Here is a 16,485-nt window from a genome sequence, read left to right as displayed (position 1 = left end):
CCACCCTGATACCTGCAAACTGTCGGCCGCACGCAGGAACCGCTCCAGATCTCCGCGGCACATTGTCCCCGACATGGAGAAACCGGTGTCTCCAGCCCAAGCCGCAAAATCGCCATCACAGCCTCCGCAGCAGCAGAGGCAGGAGAAGAGGCGCGGTGAACACAATATGGCGCCGGGACAAGACAACGCCCAGGGCACCCCAGCGGCGAAGAAGCCGATAACTGAGCCAGAATATGCTTCAGACCCGGTAAAAGGGCGCCCAGGTATGTCTTTGACATATGAAAGTTTAGTGGAAGCCATCAATACAACGATGGCTCCACTTCTACAGAGGGCGGTGACAGACATTACAACGCAGATACACACGCTGAATACCAGAGTGACTGAGACAGAAAACAGAATTGGAAATCATTCTGACCAAATAGATGGCTTACAGAAAGACCTTAAGTCACTACAGATTGAGAACAAGCGTCTTATGGACAGCATAGAAAATATTGAAAATAGATCCAGACGCAAAAATCTTAGAATTGCTGGACTACCTGAGAACTTAAAGGGGCCGCAGCTGGATCATTTTGTGCGCACAACATTACCAGCTCTGCTACACATTGAATCAGCGTGCGCTGATTTAGTTGTGGAGAGAGCTCATAGACTGGGGAATTATCAGCCTAATAACAAAGAGAAGCCCAGGATAGTGATTTTCAAAGTATTGAATTACTTGCACAGACAAGCCATCTGGGCTGCATCCAGGAAGATTAATCCCATTAAGTGGGAAGGGCATATACTACGCATACATCAAGATTTTTCAATGGAGTTATCTAAATCCAGACGCTCATTCACCAATGTATGCTCTACACTTGTCAAGCACAAGAGAAAATTCTATATGCTATACCCAGCAAAACTGCGTATTTTCTCAATAACTGGAACCGATTATCGTGACTTTCTCACAGCAGTTGATGCAGAAGCCTTCCTGCAGAGAGAAAAAACCAACTATGCCACGGAAGACATAACGGATACCCCCCAGGGATGAAACATTCTCTCTGTATTATGCATTAAAGCATATCCCATATATAGTTCTTGAATGGAATTGCCACATCTAACTTTGAACCCTAATACACCCAACTCTACAGTGGAGTTGGATTGAAGCTGTCTATGATTTAAACAGATAGCGAAAATTGCTACTTAGATATATTAAGATAAGGGGTCTTGTGGCACAGTTAGTTGTAATTATTTTATTGTTTGCTAATTCAGTTAAGCCGACATACTTATTAACATATTTCAAAGTCTACCTTAGGGTGTATACTCTAAAGGTAACTATATCAGGGGAAGCATAGGCACTCGGAGGATTGCCGTAGTTTAAGTTACACGTTTGTATATTAAATACAGATGGTGGGCATACAGGTGATGCCCTCATCTGTGGAGTATCGAAAGTTCACTAAAGTAGTAAATTTGGCTGCAGTGACTAGCGTCACGCCTAGCAAAATGTTAAACTGCATTTCTATCTTTATATGTTATTTGTGTTTATGTGGTTCGTCTGTCCCCTGTATTGTAACTTTCCCTCGTGTGTTACCCTTCTTTCTTCTTATTCTTTTGGAGTGTGTCCTAGTTTCTATGCATAAAAGTCATGTAATGCCATGTCTGTCACCATAGGTTCTCTAAACATAAGGGGTATCCATACGCCTGCAAAGAGGAGAAAACTTATGATGTATTTGAATAAACAGGGTGTTGAGCTTATCTGCCTCCAGGAAACGCATCTAATGCCGGCCGAAGTCAAAAAATTAAACTTCCTTCAATGGAAAGTTATGGGCTCTGCATCCCATACATCAAAATCATGCGGGGTAGTTACCCTGGCTAAATCTCAAGTTGATATTCAAGTCACCTCGGTGGATGCGGATCCTGAGGGCAGGTATGTTTTTGTAAATTGTAAGTTGAGAGGTAGGGATTTGAGCATCTGCAATGTGTATGCACCTACACAATATAAGAGATCATTCTTCACCCAGCTGTTAACGAAACTGTATCAATATGACCCGGCGTCACTGATTGTCTGTGGCGACCTTAATTTATTGTCTTCAACATATATGGACAGATCACCCCCTCCCAAAAAACCTAGACCGCTTCCAAAGGTAGGAGTTCCCTATTTAGCTAATTCTCTGAATTTAGTAGACTCTTGGAGGATATTGCATCCAGATGAGAGAGAATATACGTGTCTCTCACTCACATATAATGTATGGTCCAGAATAGATTATATATTAGTTGCAGAGCCGCTACTCCCAATGATCGATTCAGCTACAATAGCCCCCCCAATCTTATCTGACCATGGATTAATTACTATTTCTGTAATGCTGCAGGATCGCCCTGGCTCCAGACCAATGTGGAGGTTTCCTTCGCATCTGACTCAATCACAGGGGGTACAGGAACTTATTAAGAGTAACTGGGAAGATTACTGCGCTAACAACGCTACTTACCGGACAGAAAACTCCAATATTTTCTGGCAAGCAGGCAAAGCAGTATTGAGAGGGGAAATTATTTCATATACATCCAGACTTAAGAAAAGCCAGACAGAGATATATAAAAAATTACAAACCACTTTGACAGAGTCATTTCAAAACTATAGATTAAACTTGACACAAGCCAATAAAATAACATATCAGGCAGCTAAAACACAGTATAATGAATTTCTTCAAACTCAAGGGGATAAGTATTTATTTAATGTTCACTCAAAATTTTATACTTTCGGGAACAAGGTGGGGAAGTTGCTTACAAACCTATTACAGGGATCTAGACAACATGTAGTGGTCCAGCCGTTATTAAAAGAAGATGGAAATTTAACTACCTCAAATACACAGATAGCTGCGATTCTGAAAAATTATTATGAAAAATTATACACACCGCCAACGGGGTCTCTGAATGAGCAGGTTAATGATACACAAAATACACTGGCTGACAGCTACTGGAACTCGGTCCAACTGCCAAGGGTTCCCATAGATATAGCGCCAACATTAATCACCCCAATTACGGTACCGGAGGTCCAATGGGCAATAGGTAAGCTTAAGCTTGCCAAGGCCCCGGGACCAGACGGGTTTACAAATGAATTTTATAAGCTAATGGCTAATCAAATAGCAGAACCCCTGGCAGCATGTTATAACATGATAATAAAGGAAGGTAAACTCCCAGATCACTTTTCGGATGCGATCATTAAGATCTTACCAAAGTCTGGAAGAGATTTGAAACTACCTGGGTCATACAGGCCAATATCTCTACTAAACGTAGACTTTAAAATTTTTACAAAAATATTGGCTGAGAGGCTGAAGCCACTACTTCCTCAAATAATCCATAAGGATCAATCAGGATTCATAACTGGACGCCACTCAGCGGTCAATGTCCGCAGAGTTCTGGTGGCCATCCAACAGACAAATAAGGGTTCCGCGTCTGGCGTGGCAGCAAATTTGTTGTTAACGTTAGACGCGGAAAAAGCCTTTGATATGGTCCTTTGGCCTCATCTCTTCCAGACTTTGGAGAATTTTGGATTCCCGAACCAGTTTATTGAGATAATCAAAACATTGTATAAGACCCCCATGTCCTCAATAGCATGTAATGGCCTGTTATCCTTACCCTTTGAACTGAAGAGGGGGACAAGGCAGGGTTGCCCTCTGTCCCCACTCCTCTTCGCAATTGCGATTGAACCCTTGGCAGTTGCGATTAGAAATTCCCCGATGATCCAAGGTATTAAAATAAAAGATGAAGAGCTAAAAATAGCCTTGTTCGCGGATGATGCATTATTATTTATTTCTAACCCAACTCAATCCCTCCCTGCCCTTTTACATTTGATTGGCTCATTTAGTGTTAGGTCTGGTTATAAGGTGAACTTATCTAAGTCAGAAATGCTTTTGCTAGGGAATACTGATCCTGCAGCAATACAGACGTTACAATTACCATTTGTTATTACCCCCACACATTTTAAGTATTTGGGTATCCAGATTAGCACGGACTTTAAAAGTATCTATACATTAAATTTTTCATCAGTAATCACCCAAATCATTACAAAACTGGATTCATGGAAAAATCTCCCCATTTCACTCCTTGGAAGGATAGCAGTGATACGTTCAATAATTTACCCTAAAATCCTCTACCCGATGCAAATGTTACCGATAGCCTTAAATAAAGCAGACATTACAAAACTAGAATGTGTATTCTCAAAATTCATCTGGCAAAACAAAAGACCCAGAATTGCAAAGAATAAATTAAAAACCCTTAAGAAAGACGGAGGCCTGGGATATCCAGATATTGGAACATACTCACATACCATCTTTTTTAGATATGTTATAGATTGGGTACTAGGGAAATCAACATACACTGATGAAAAACTAGAAAGGGAGATATTTTATCCGTATTCACCAGGGGCCCTAATACAAACAAAAAAGTCTAATATTCCGCAACACATCCGGGAACATATTTTGTTTAAAGATACGTTTGACAGCTGGGTGAAGATAAATAAAATTTTAGACAAGAATCCTTGCAGATCTCAATTTAAGTCGCTATGGGGTAACCCAGAATTTCCTCCATCGGTTGGCAATTTGGCCTATCTGACTTGGAGAGACAAGGGTCTGGATTCCTCAACTAAGGTTTTTGACCCCGGAGGAATACTTATGCCTTTTAGTGAACTACAACGGAAATACGCATTGCCGAGCTCAAATTGGTACATGTACCTTCACGTTAGACATTATTTACTGACCTCTGAAACACTTAAACCGGGTCCCGCTCAACCCCAGGTTTTGGCAAAAGTTCTAAACATAGATGATTTATTGCAATATTTGATTTTGAGACCATTTAAATTAAAATTCCTCTACACTATGCTCATAAAATACACAGCCTCAGCGGATCAACAATGGACATTATTAAAAGACAAATGGAATAAGGAAATACCGTCACTCACTACAATAGAGGACATTACTAACATGTATGCTCAATCGCTCTCATACTTAAACTCTACATACCTGCAGGAAGTCTGTTTGAGAACAATCCACAGGGCCTACATTACCCCTCTCAGGAGGAGTTACATGATACCTGGAGAATCGGGTCAATGTTTAAAATGTGGGGCAAGTTCTGCAAACTTTTCACATTGTATGTGGGACTGCTATAAGTTAAAACAGTTCTGGAACAAGGTTATCAACTATTGTAACGAGATCTTTCACACCAAATTCCCAAATAATTCAGAGGCATTGATGGGACTCAAATATACAGGCTGGCAACTTGAAGACTTCGACAAAGGCAGAACTTCCCTGCTGATAACGATAATCACTGTCGCCAGGAAATGCATACTAATTCACTGGACAAAGAAAACAGCCCCCAGACTAAGAGAAGTCCAACAAAAAATGCTTCAAATATTATACTTTGAAAGAAAATATGCGAGACTTGAAATAACCACTGGAGCAAAAAAGTTTTATAAAAAATGGTCTTTATTCATAGAAACACTGGATGTAACCACTAAAAATCATATATCATCTGTTTTTGAAAATGTAATATTATCTATAACATAAGCCTTGCATTAGATGTCAGGAAAGTATGTGCCCCTGGAATTGAGCTGAGACGACGATTTGTGTTGAAAACTGGGTACAGGTGTTGATTAAGATTGTTGGAAGTTATGGTGTTAAAACTAAAACTAGGCAACCCCCAACTTTTCTTTTCTCTCTCCTTCCCCTTACTCTCCCCCCCCCCTCTTCACTCCCCACCCTTCATTTCACCCCCATCTTCAACTCCTTGACCTTCTAATTTCTTTAATTCTAGTACCTCTCCTCCCCATCTTTCCAAATGTTGTGTCCTGTCTTGTTGCTTGTTTGTCTGGGTCGTTTATAATAAATGATGATTGCGGGTGTAAGGGAGTACTATATGACATGATTAGTATGTAGACCAGGAAGAATTTATATGTAATAAGGCATTATACCTGTCAGGGTATTACTATTGGAAAGAAGGATTTAATTCAAAGATAGGAACAGGGCCTAACTTATCAAAATAGTAGACAGACATAAAGTGGAAATGGCACAAACTGTTCATGATCTAAGCTATTTGATCCATATAAGATCCATATCTGATCCAAAATGACTTTAAATGTCTTCATTGGTATATATACACAATTATTACGCCCAAAATGGAATATTGGAATTGTCTGCTTGTTAATTGTATGTATGTCTAATTTCTTTGAAAAAACCTGAATAAAAACTATTTAAAAAAAAAAAAAAAGACATGAAAAAGCCTATGGGCCAGATGCACTAAGCTTCAAAAGTGATAAAATGGAGAGTGATAAACAGCCAGCCAATCAGCCTGTGACATATCAGGCAGCAGCTGATTGGCTGGCTGTTTATCACTCCATTTTATCACTTTTGAAGCTTAGTGCATCTGGCCCTATGTTTGGGTATAGTCCAGACAGATGCAGATAGCCGCACATGTTGGCCAAGTCCATGGGGTAAATTTAATAAAATGGGGAACCAATTAAATTCTATCTATTATCAATCATCTAGAAGGTGCTATATAAGTAAAAAGTAGAATCTGATTCGTTACTATGGGCAACATCCCATTTTCAATAGAACACTCATCTTAGTAAATTTACCAACATGTGGGCCCAAAATAAATAAAACGTCAAATAAATCATAACATTCTATGACATTTCATTTTCAACACCTTAATGTATTTGATAAACAAATTTACTGAACGAGATGAGCTGTAGTACACTTTATTTCATGATAACAGATATCCTTGTGTTTCCCTCCTATATACCTAATAGATTGTAAGCTTGCAGCAGGGCCCTCTGCCTCCAAGTCTGTCTGTTACCCAGTTTGTTTTATCACTGTCTACTATTGTAAAGCGCAACGGAATCTGCTGCGCTATATAAGAAACTGCAAATAAATAAATAAATAAATAAATATACTAGATTAACATAAAAAGACAGATTTCAGCAAAGACTTATTATATACTGAAGTATATCTGCAGAAACCGGTAGTTTCAGCATAACTTTGTGAAAAGCAGGCATGATAAATATGTATCTTTGGATAACTAGATTAGTGATATCAATCTGGTATGCAGTCCCTGGGCTGACAATGTCTAGAACAACAGTCAGTAGGTCTACCACTAATGGTGGACAGTGCCCTAGGTCGACACCTACGACTTGTTGACATACCCTAGGTCGACATTGACAGGTCAACACAAGCTTAATGTCAACATGGACATGGTCGACTTGGATAAGGTCGACATGATTGTTTCTTGTTGTTTTTTTAAATGTGGTTTTTCATATTTTACTATCCAAGTGGGCATATTGTGAAAATATAATGTGCCAAGTGCAGCAAGGCATTGTGCCCGAAGCATGACGAGCGCATCGTGTATTATATGGTGTCCATGTTGACATAGGTTGACATAGACACCAAAAAAAGAGAAAAACTCATTGCGATCTTATTTGTGTCGATCATGCCAAACTAAAGCTTGTATTGACCTTCTGTCAATGTCAACCTAGGGAATGTCGACTACATACCTCCCAACATGACCCTCTCCAGGAGGGACACATTGCTCTGTTTCTGGACTTCTCCCTTAATTAATGATTGCCAGCACCTGTGTTGAAGCACCTTTCTGATCAATTCACCTGTGTGAAACAGGTGCTGGCAATCATACATTATGAGGGAAGTCCAGAAACAGAGCAATGTGTCCCTCCTGGAGGGGGTCATGTTGGTATGCGACTATTATGTGTCAACCTAGTCAATGTCGACCATTAGTGGTCGACCTACTGACTGATGACCTAGACATTGTCTACCATTGATACCATAACCTAAAAATCTATATCTGTCAACAGTAATTGTAGGACCTGCTTCCGCTGATGCTTACACCCTCAGCATGTGTATATGTGACTGAGCCCCAAACAAACAAGTTCCAATGGGTAGACCCAGGCTGACAGTCACATCTTAGGGACTATGTGAAGTTGTGAGGTGACAGGAATCTAATAATATAACTCCTACCCCCTGCCATCACAAGCAAGGGTGCCAGATAGCTCTTATCTCATGCATGTTTTGAGAAGGAAAATGTAGATGTGGCTTTGGAGGGCTTACTACAGACAAAACATAAGCAGCGCTTCTGAGTTGTGTGACCCAGGACAATCACGTACACTGCAGAGTGTACACGCTCCCAGCCTCATGCCATTATTACCCCACTCAGCTCCTGAGGCTGGTGGGACAGGTGCCTCTCACCCCCGGCAGCCTGATGGATGAGAGCAACAGCATGCTGCCTCCCCCTGTGCCCCTATCCTTCACGCTGTCCCTCTCTGTGACATGTGTAACACAGGGCAGTTAGATACCCATGCTGCCATGTCCTGGGTTACCATGGAGATGATGTGCAGAGAGCCTGATGCTGTGTGTGTGCCACAAAGGCGGCCTCGCTTGCTGGAGCGCCTCATCACACAACACGGACTGAAGACAAAGTACAAACATCCACCATGCTGAGACAGGGTCACATAAAATGCCCTTTATACCCCCCGGGCGGGCACACACAAGGGTGTGGATGAGCAACAGGTAGTCACATGTCTGACTTTATTAGAGGTTTACAACTTCCCTCCATTCATTCGCAGAGCTTGGAGATCGGGCTGGGGAATGGGCGTGCACGCAGACCGAGCGAGCCCCCTATGTCATCCCCAAATCACACATTGGGGGGAGAGTGCACACTCCCGGTGTCACATCCACCCCCACCCCTCCAAGCCACAGTAAAAAAGTCGCCTTTTTCGCCTCTTCTCGGACTCATCGCTCAACAGATGGGCAATATCATAAATGAGAAAAACAGCCATTAGCCCCAGTGATATATGATGATGAGAGCACGTACCTCGTGTGTTCCAGTGCAGGACATGTGCGTGTAAGGATACAGGAAGCACAGACACAAGACCCGAGTTGGTGCATACAGTAACTACTTTCTCGATGCTGCTGCTGCTGGGGTTGGTGCTGCTGCTGTGGAGCAGGCAGGGAGCAGCCGGACTCCGCCCATGGGGTGGGATTTACAACACAAAAAAAGAGAGGCAAGAATGGTCCTCATCTGACGTCTCCCCACCTCACCTCATGTCACTTCCCTTTAAAGCTACAATTAAGGAGAGCATATGTTACTTCTCTTGACCACACATCTATTTCATATGGCTCAGATCCTACTGTAACCATTGCATCATAATATCTCTAATTGCTTACTTTCCAAGGTGTTTTGAGGTTTTGTTACTGTAACTGTGCTTCCAGTCAGAGCATGGTTCTACCAGTGTCACACAATGACACGCTTGCTCCTGATTTCTAATATGCAATAATTAACAGTTTTTGAAGGAGAATCTCAAATGTCTCTAATTCCGCAAAATATCTTTTGTCCTCTGTTGTTTAAAACAGAGTTTCAGGTTTCCACTATATGCAGTTTTGTCAGGCCATGATTGTGTATGCATTTAGAAGTGTTCCCAAATGTGGAATTAAAAAGGAAAAAAAAAATGCTGGACATTATTATTTTTATTTTGAGTATTGTGCTGATGTTCTTGATTTGGTTTGTATTGCCCTTGTTTTCAAGTAGTACAGTGGTTCGCAATCTTTTTCATTTCACCCTTAAGCCACCACCATTTTTTCTTAGTGGACTGCTAGGTGAAAACCTCTACCAAGACAGAAAGAGAAAACACCCCTTGCTAAATTGCGAGAGAATTGTAAATGGATCATTAATCGCAATCTACATGCAAATCATGTCACAATTCCCGGAACATCTAAAAGTTTTTGCATTCTGTGCAATTGTGAGTAGGTCTGAGGTATCCACTAATCTGTGACTGAGGCAAGGTGGAAGTGGTCATCGTTGATGTCATAGACCCGCCTCAAAAACGCCAGGGCAGTCTTGCACACCCAGAAAGCACCATGATTCCTCCTTCAAATGCTGGCTTCCTGTCAATCAAACTGCAACTACTGCGATCATGGCGGCCTGAAATTTTGTTGCTAATTATGGCCATATGTCTGATGCGAACACCAAATTTCAAAGTAACTGATTAGCAATCAGGTTTGAATCTGTCTAAAGGTTCATTAGGTTTATTGTATAGGGATATGGTCCTTGGGTTACCAGCAAGTAGGTCGACAAGCATTATTTCGACACCATTAGGTCAACATGCAGGAAAGTTGACATGACTTAAGGTCGACAGGGTCATTATGTTGACATTGGTTTTTTTACTGTTTTCTGAGCCAACATGTGCCGACAGGTGGTATTTCATGCCCTACCATCCACTGGGGTGTGGTGGAAGAATACAATAGTGTGCACCATGCCCAATGCGTGTCTAGCCATGCGAGGGGACGCGGTGCTACATTTTGTCGACGTTCGAGGAAAAAAAAAGTGGAAAAAAAAACATCTTGACTTTTTCAATGTCCGACCTAATGACCCTGTCGACCTAACCCATGCCGACAGTTAGTCATGTTGACCTTCCTGCATGTCGACCTTAAGTCATGTCAACCTTCCTTCATGTCGACCTAGTGGTGTTGACCTAATAATCCATACCCCTTGTATACTACACATTGATGTATTACAGCAGAAAAACCTCACTTGTTTTTGCTCACACACCACAGTTATGAAACAAATGACAGTTTTGCTATAATAACAATAATGTGCTATGTGTACAGTTGGAATTGTATCTACCCTGAAAGTTTATTTTTGATATGCTCAGTGCAAAAGTTGTCAAATGAACAAAACAGCACACAGCACTGCACTAGTTTTGTTTTTCACAACTAGCAGAAGAGGTGTAATAAAAGACATGAAGAGCCGAGACGAGGGTGGTGAAGGGGTGTGGTGCATGTAGACAGCACATAGAAAAAAAATGGTGGAAGATATGGGATCGTGGGAGACATACACATATATCAAACAGGGTGAAACATATGCACATACAAAATTGGTGACAGACTAACACAAAAGGGGCGACAGATGCTTTTGGACTAATGCTGATTGGCGCTAACACCTATACTATATAATTTAGTGATTTTTCATAATTACAGAAATTGGCCCCTTTAAGAACCTTAAAATGATACATTTTTACATTTTACCTCTCGTAACCCCCAAGCTTTCTGTCTTCAAGGAGGCCAGCATTAGGAAATGATGAGCTAGAATTCTGTGTAATATGTACTCAGTTTGTTTCTTAATAACGCAATCACTCTATCCAAAATCATGGGTCCAATTTGGGTTATTGAACATGGTTTCAAGTTGCATCACACAGCATTTGCATTAAATAAATCTATGAGCCTAGGGGACAGGATGGCACTGATTTTTTTATAGTAAGTTGCAAAAAAGCTATATGGTTAGAGGCTGATTTAAAATATTTAATAAAAGCTAAAGGGTGAAAATTACTAAGATTTGAAATACACTTACCAGGTCATGTTGCTATGTTACCAGAGTCTGCTAGCCAATGAGGAGGCCACTTGACAGGGTATTGTCTAATCGCTGTGCCCAATTAATCCCCCCAAAAATGACATAACTCTCTTGTTGGATAAAATTGGCCACAGCAGCCATCTTTATTAAAACAATACAAGTTTAACAATAATCAAAAACATTTCCCACGGAAGGTGGTCCCCGAGGCCCTCAATAAATCTATCCACACCTCTAAGCACTTCCAGGAGTTGTTACCCCCAGCCGATAGCGATTGGCTCGAGGGCACCAATTGTCAACACCCAGTGCTCATTAATTAAACCTCACCCAGGGGAGTCCAGCCCCCTCATGGGGCCCTCCCCGCCGCATAATTAAGCCTCAATGCCACTAACCTCGAGGACCCCCCTCCGCACAGGCCACTGTGACAAAAGACAACCTAACAAATAAATCTACCTAAAAACTATAAAATTAGGGAGGGTGGGTGGGAGCTGTTAAGAAAAATCTCCCAGTGACCCCTATTTCCTGTCTGCACCCTGCTTATATACCCCTACAACACCCCGTTAAGCCCCTCCCCCTTATGACCCTCTCCTTAGACACCCCTTCTATGACTGTCCAGCTAGTCAGCTCCCTACAAACCCTGTCAGGGGAGCCTACCCCCAGGCTTTGCCTCCAGTCCAGCTCCTACATGACAGGGTATTGTCTAATCGCTGTGCCCAATTAATCCCCCCAAAAATGACATAACTCTCTTGTTGGATAAAATTGGCCACAGCAGCCATCTTTATTAAAACAATACAAGTTTAACAATAATCAAAAACATTTCCCACGGAAGGTGGTCCCCGAGGCCCTCAATAAATCTATCCACACCTCTAAGCACTTCCAGGAGTTGTTACCCCCAGCCGATAGCGATTGGCTCGAGGGCACCAATTGTCAACACCCAGTGCTCATTAATTAAACCTCACCCAGGGGAGTCCAGCCCCCTCATGGGGCCCTCCCCGCCGCATAATTAAGCCTCAATGCCACTAACCTCGAGGACCCCCCTCCGCCACCAAGCACGGGGTTAAACCCTTGACCCCGAGCGACCCCCCCACATCCGGAACGCTGTTTCTATCCCCTCTTGTAGTCCCAAAGACCACACATCTATCCCTACAGCGTTCAAGTGCACACCGTCACCTCTCCAAAAAGCACCGGCACCAGACTCGAGTTCCCTGTGCCTCACCACTACCGCGCCGTTTCTAGCCATAAAACGCCCAATTGCCCTGTTAACTTTTATCCTTGCCTTATTGATCTTGTCAGCCGACCTTGCATCCCTCCAATAACGGCGCGGCACAATATCCGACCAAACCGTGATTACCTCCGGAAACATTGCCCATAAACGTAGGAGATCAAACTTGATATCCCGTATCAACTCCCTAAATGGTCTGCTCCCGAGGTCATTCCCTCCCACATGCAACACTAATATGTCGGGAGCTCTATCGAGCCGAACAAAACGATGAAATTCCTGTAACACTCCACTCCATACCATACCGCGCTTCCCCAGCCAGCGAACCAATGCCTCTTCTCTATCCAAACCTAGCTGGCGGCCGTTCGGTCTGACATCAGCCCGCAAAGCTCCCCAAAAGACATATGAATGTCCTAAAATCCAAATCAGGCACGGGGACTGCCCTAAAATAAAAAGAACACAGTCAGCCTCAAAATTCCCCTAAACGAACATAGGAGCGAAAACGAGACGATTCCCACCGCCCAATACGCTTAATTAACTCATCTCCAAATCCCATCCTAGCAGCCTCAGTTGCGGCCCCAATGCGGAAAGAGTGACCCGCGTATTCCTCCCCCTTGAGGCCCAACGTCCGCAGGACTGCTCTAAACACACTTGTGAACTGGAACCGTGATAAAAAGGATCCATTCGCATGCATCAGCAACGGATCCCTTTCCCTGCCCACTCTGACCTCCTTAAATATCCTTAGCCGTGCTACCGGGCACATATCCGAGCCTGGTACGGAGAAGAGAACTACCTTCTTCCCCCTCCCTAATTGATCCGTCTTCGACCTCCTCACCACTAGCTCCACCCTATCTGAGTATAAATCCACATCCTCTCCTAACAAACCTCCCGGCCTGGAGACGCTTGGACTTACAAGCTCGCCAATCCGCAGTGCCCCGAAGAAGGCAAGCGAAAAGGCTACCCCGAACAACTTCTCCTCGAAATTGGAACTACAGACCTCCCCTAACTTTCTACCCATATTCTGCAACAGCTGGAAGGACACTGGCCTTCTCTGATCCTGTACTACATGTCCTCTCTTCCAACCTTTCAAAGCTTGCGCAATCAGGAAATTCTTGGTGACGTCAGGCCTCCCACCTGCACGAAACCCAAAAGCCAAGCCCGCCATGCAGCGCGTGATTTTTGCCACTGACCAACCAATCTCCTTACAATGGCCTATATATAGCAAGACAGCCAACTCGTCATCATCCTTCTTCAAACCTACTACCTCACGCCATTCTAGCCAGCTCCGCCATTCCTGATTGTATGCCGACCATGTATTCGGGGCCAAGGATTCCCTGATGAGCTGATCGACTACCCGTCCAGCAGAGCCCAGAGTCGACTCGGGAACCCGGTCCCCTCCCTGTCCGCCTCTGGTGCCAACTCCCGGAAACGTTCCCACTGTGAACGAGATAAAGAATCCGCAATGCCGTTAGAGACACCGGGGACGTGCCTAGCCACAACCCACAAATTCAAAGCCAGACATTCCAATACCAACTGCTGCAAAATGATGACCACTGGCGGTGAAGATGCCGACAATTGGTTAATAGCCATGACAACCCCCAGATTATCGCAGTGAAAACAAATCTTCCTGTCGCGGAATAGCTCACCCCAAACAACCACTGCAACCAAAATAGGAAATAATTCCAACAATGCTAAGTTTTTTACCAAGCCTCTCTGCACCCAAGACTCCGGCCACCTGCCCACACACCAATGTCCCTGGCAATAAGCCCCAAAACCGCCACTCCCAGCCGCGTCTGTGAAAAGGTCTAGCTCTGTAGCCACGCACGTGTCTGACATCCACAACGCCCTGCCGTTGAAAGTTTCCAGAAAAGTTGCCCACACCCGCAAGTCCCCTTTCAACTCACTACCTAATCTGACAAAATGATGAGGAAGAACCACCCCTGCTGTCGCTGCTGCCAGTCTCCTGCTGAAAATGCGGCCCATTGGCATAATGCGACAAGCAAAATTCAACTTACCCAGCAAAGACTGTAATTCCCGCAATCTAATTTTTTTCAACTGCAACGCCCTCCCCACCTCGGCCTTCAAACCCAGCAATTTTTCCTCGGGCAAACGGCACTCCATATTCACAGTATCAATGACAATACCCAAAAAACTGATCACAGTCGCAGGGCCCTCCGTCTTACCTGGAGCAAGCGGGACTCCAAAATCTGCCGACACCCTTTCAACAGTCCTCAACAATAAGTCACATACACCGGTCCCCCCAGGACCAATACATAAGAAGTCATCTAGGTAATGAATAACTGAATTGCACCCAGAGACATCCTTCACCACCCACTCCAAAAAAGAACTAAAGGCCTCAAAATAAGCACACGACAAGGAGCAACCCATCGGTAAACATCGATCAACAAAAAAAACCCCTCCCCATCCCAACAACAACCCAACAAACGCAAACTGGTTGGGTGAACTGGCAGCAATCGAAATGCCGATTCAATATCAGTCTTTGCCAACATGGCCCCATTCCCAAACCGCTTTACCCACTGAACAGCCGCATCGAACGATGTATAAACCACCGAGCAGATGTCGGGGTCAATGCCATCATTGACCGACGCCCCTTTTGGAAAGGACAAATGGTGTATAAGCCGAAACTTGTTCGCCTCCTTTTTTGGCACCACCCCCAAAGGAGAGACTATCAAATCTGGCCATGGTGCCGCCCCAAAAAAGGTCCAGCCATACGACCCAGTTGCACCTCCTTAACCAGTTTTTCCTGCACCACTTCTGGATGCTCTCTAGCAGACTTCAAATTCCTCCTAAAACTCCCTGACACCTGCACGTCAGAAGGTATCTTAAAACCTTCCTTAAACCCCTCCTCCAACAAGGCGGCTGTCTGCTGATCAGGATACCTACGCAGATAGCCCAGCATCCTTTCCAGCCGAACTGGTGTCACCCCCTTTTGAACTACCGTCTCGTGACTTCCCTCTGAAGCATTTATTTGCACCGTGGTTCCCTCCACATGAGGAACATTCATGCTTGAATTTGCATTTTGCCCCAAACCGGCATGACCCGTCATTAAAGGCAAAGCAGAGTCCCTTCTGCATGGCCGTCCCGCTTGTGGCCTCCCTCGCCCCCCCCCCGTCCCCACGAAAGGGCTGCCCACTTTTTATGGGGGCCGTCACCTTTAACCATAAAGCAATATCTTTATGGTCCCAACGAATGTTGGGGCGCACCGCCTTCCTCTGTCTAAATTGCTCGTCGTACCGGAGCCAAGCCAAACCCCCATACACCCGGTACGCCTCTCCTATCGCATCCATGTAACAAAATAAGCCTGAACAATTGTCAGGTGCCTTCTCCCCAATCACACTAGCTAAAATAGCAAATGCTTGCAACCAGTTCGTGAATGACCGCGGTATCAGCCGATACCGCCACCGTTCCTCCTCCTCCTTCTTCTCCTCCTTACGGGGCCTATCCAGATTAAAACGCTCTAAAGGGAGCAATGAAAATATATCCACGTATTCCCCTTTCCAAATCTTCTCCCTCACCTCCTGCTTCAGGTGGGCCCCCAATGGCCCCTCAAAACATACGTACACCTCCCCTTTTGCGGTGTCACTAAGCCTCCCACTCTCCTCCTGCGTCCCCACACTGCCCCCATCAGCCCCCGCACTACTGCTACTTTGCTCACCGCCGGATACCGGCACCCCGCTGCTCCCCGGCACCCCAATGCTAACCGGCACCCCACCGCTAACCGGCACCCCACTGCTAACCGGCACCCCACTGCTAACCGGCACACTATTACTGACTGGCACACTAATGGTAGCTGGTGTGCCCGAATTCTGCGGCGCCCATGCTGCCGCCGGGGACGGCCCCGCCCCCTGCCGCAAACCCACCAACCAATCTGC

This window comes from Crinia signifera, chromosome 3, assembly GCF_055691185.1.
Source record: "Crinia signifera chromosome 3, ASM5569118v1, whole genome shotgun sequence".
NCBI classification, from domain to species: domain Eukaryota; kingdom Metazoa; phylum Chordata; class Amphibia; order Anura; family Myobatrachidae; genus Crinia; species Crinia signifera.
This window is presented reverse-complemented; position numbering follows the sequence as displayed.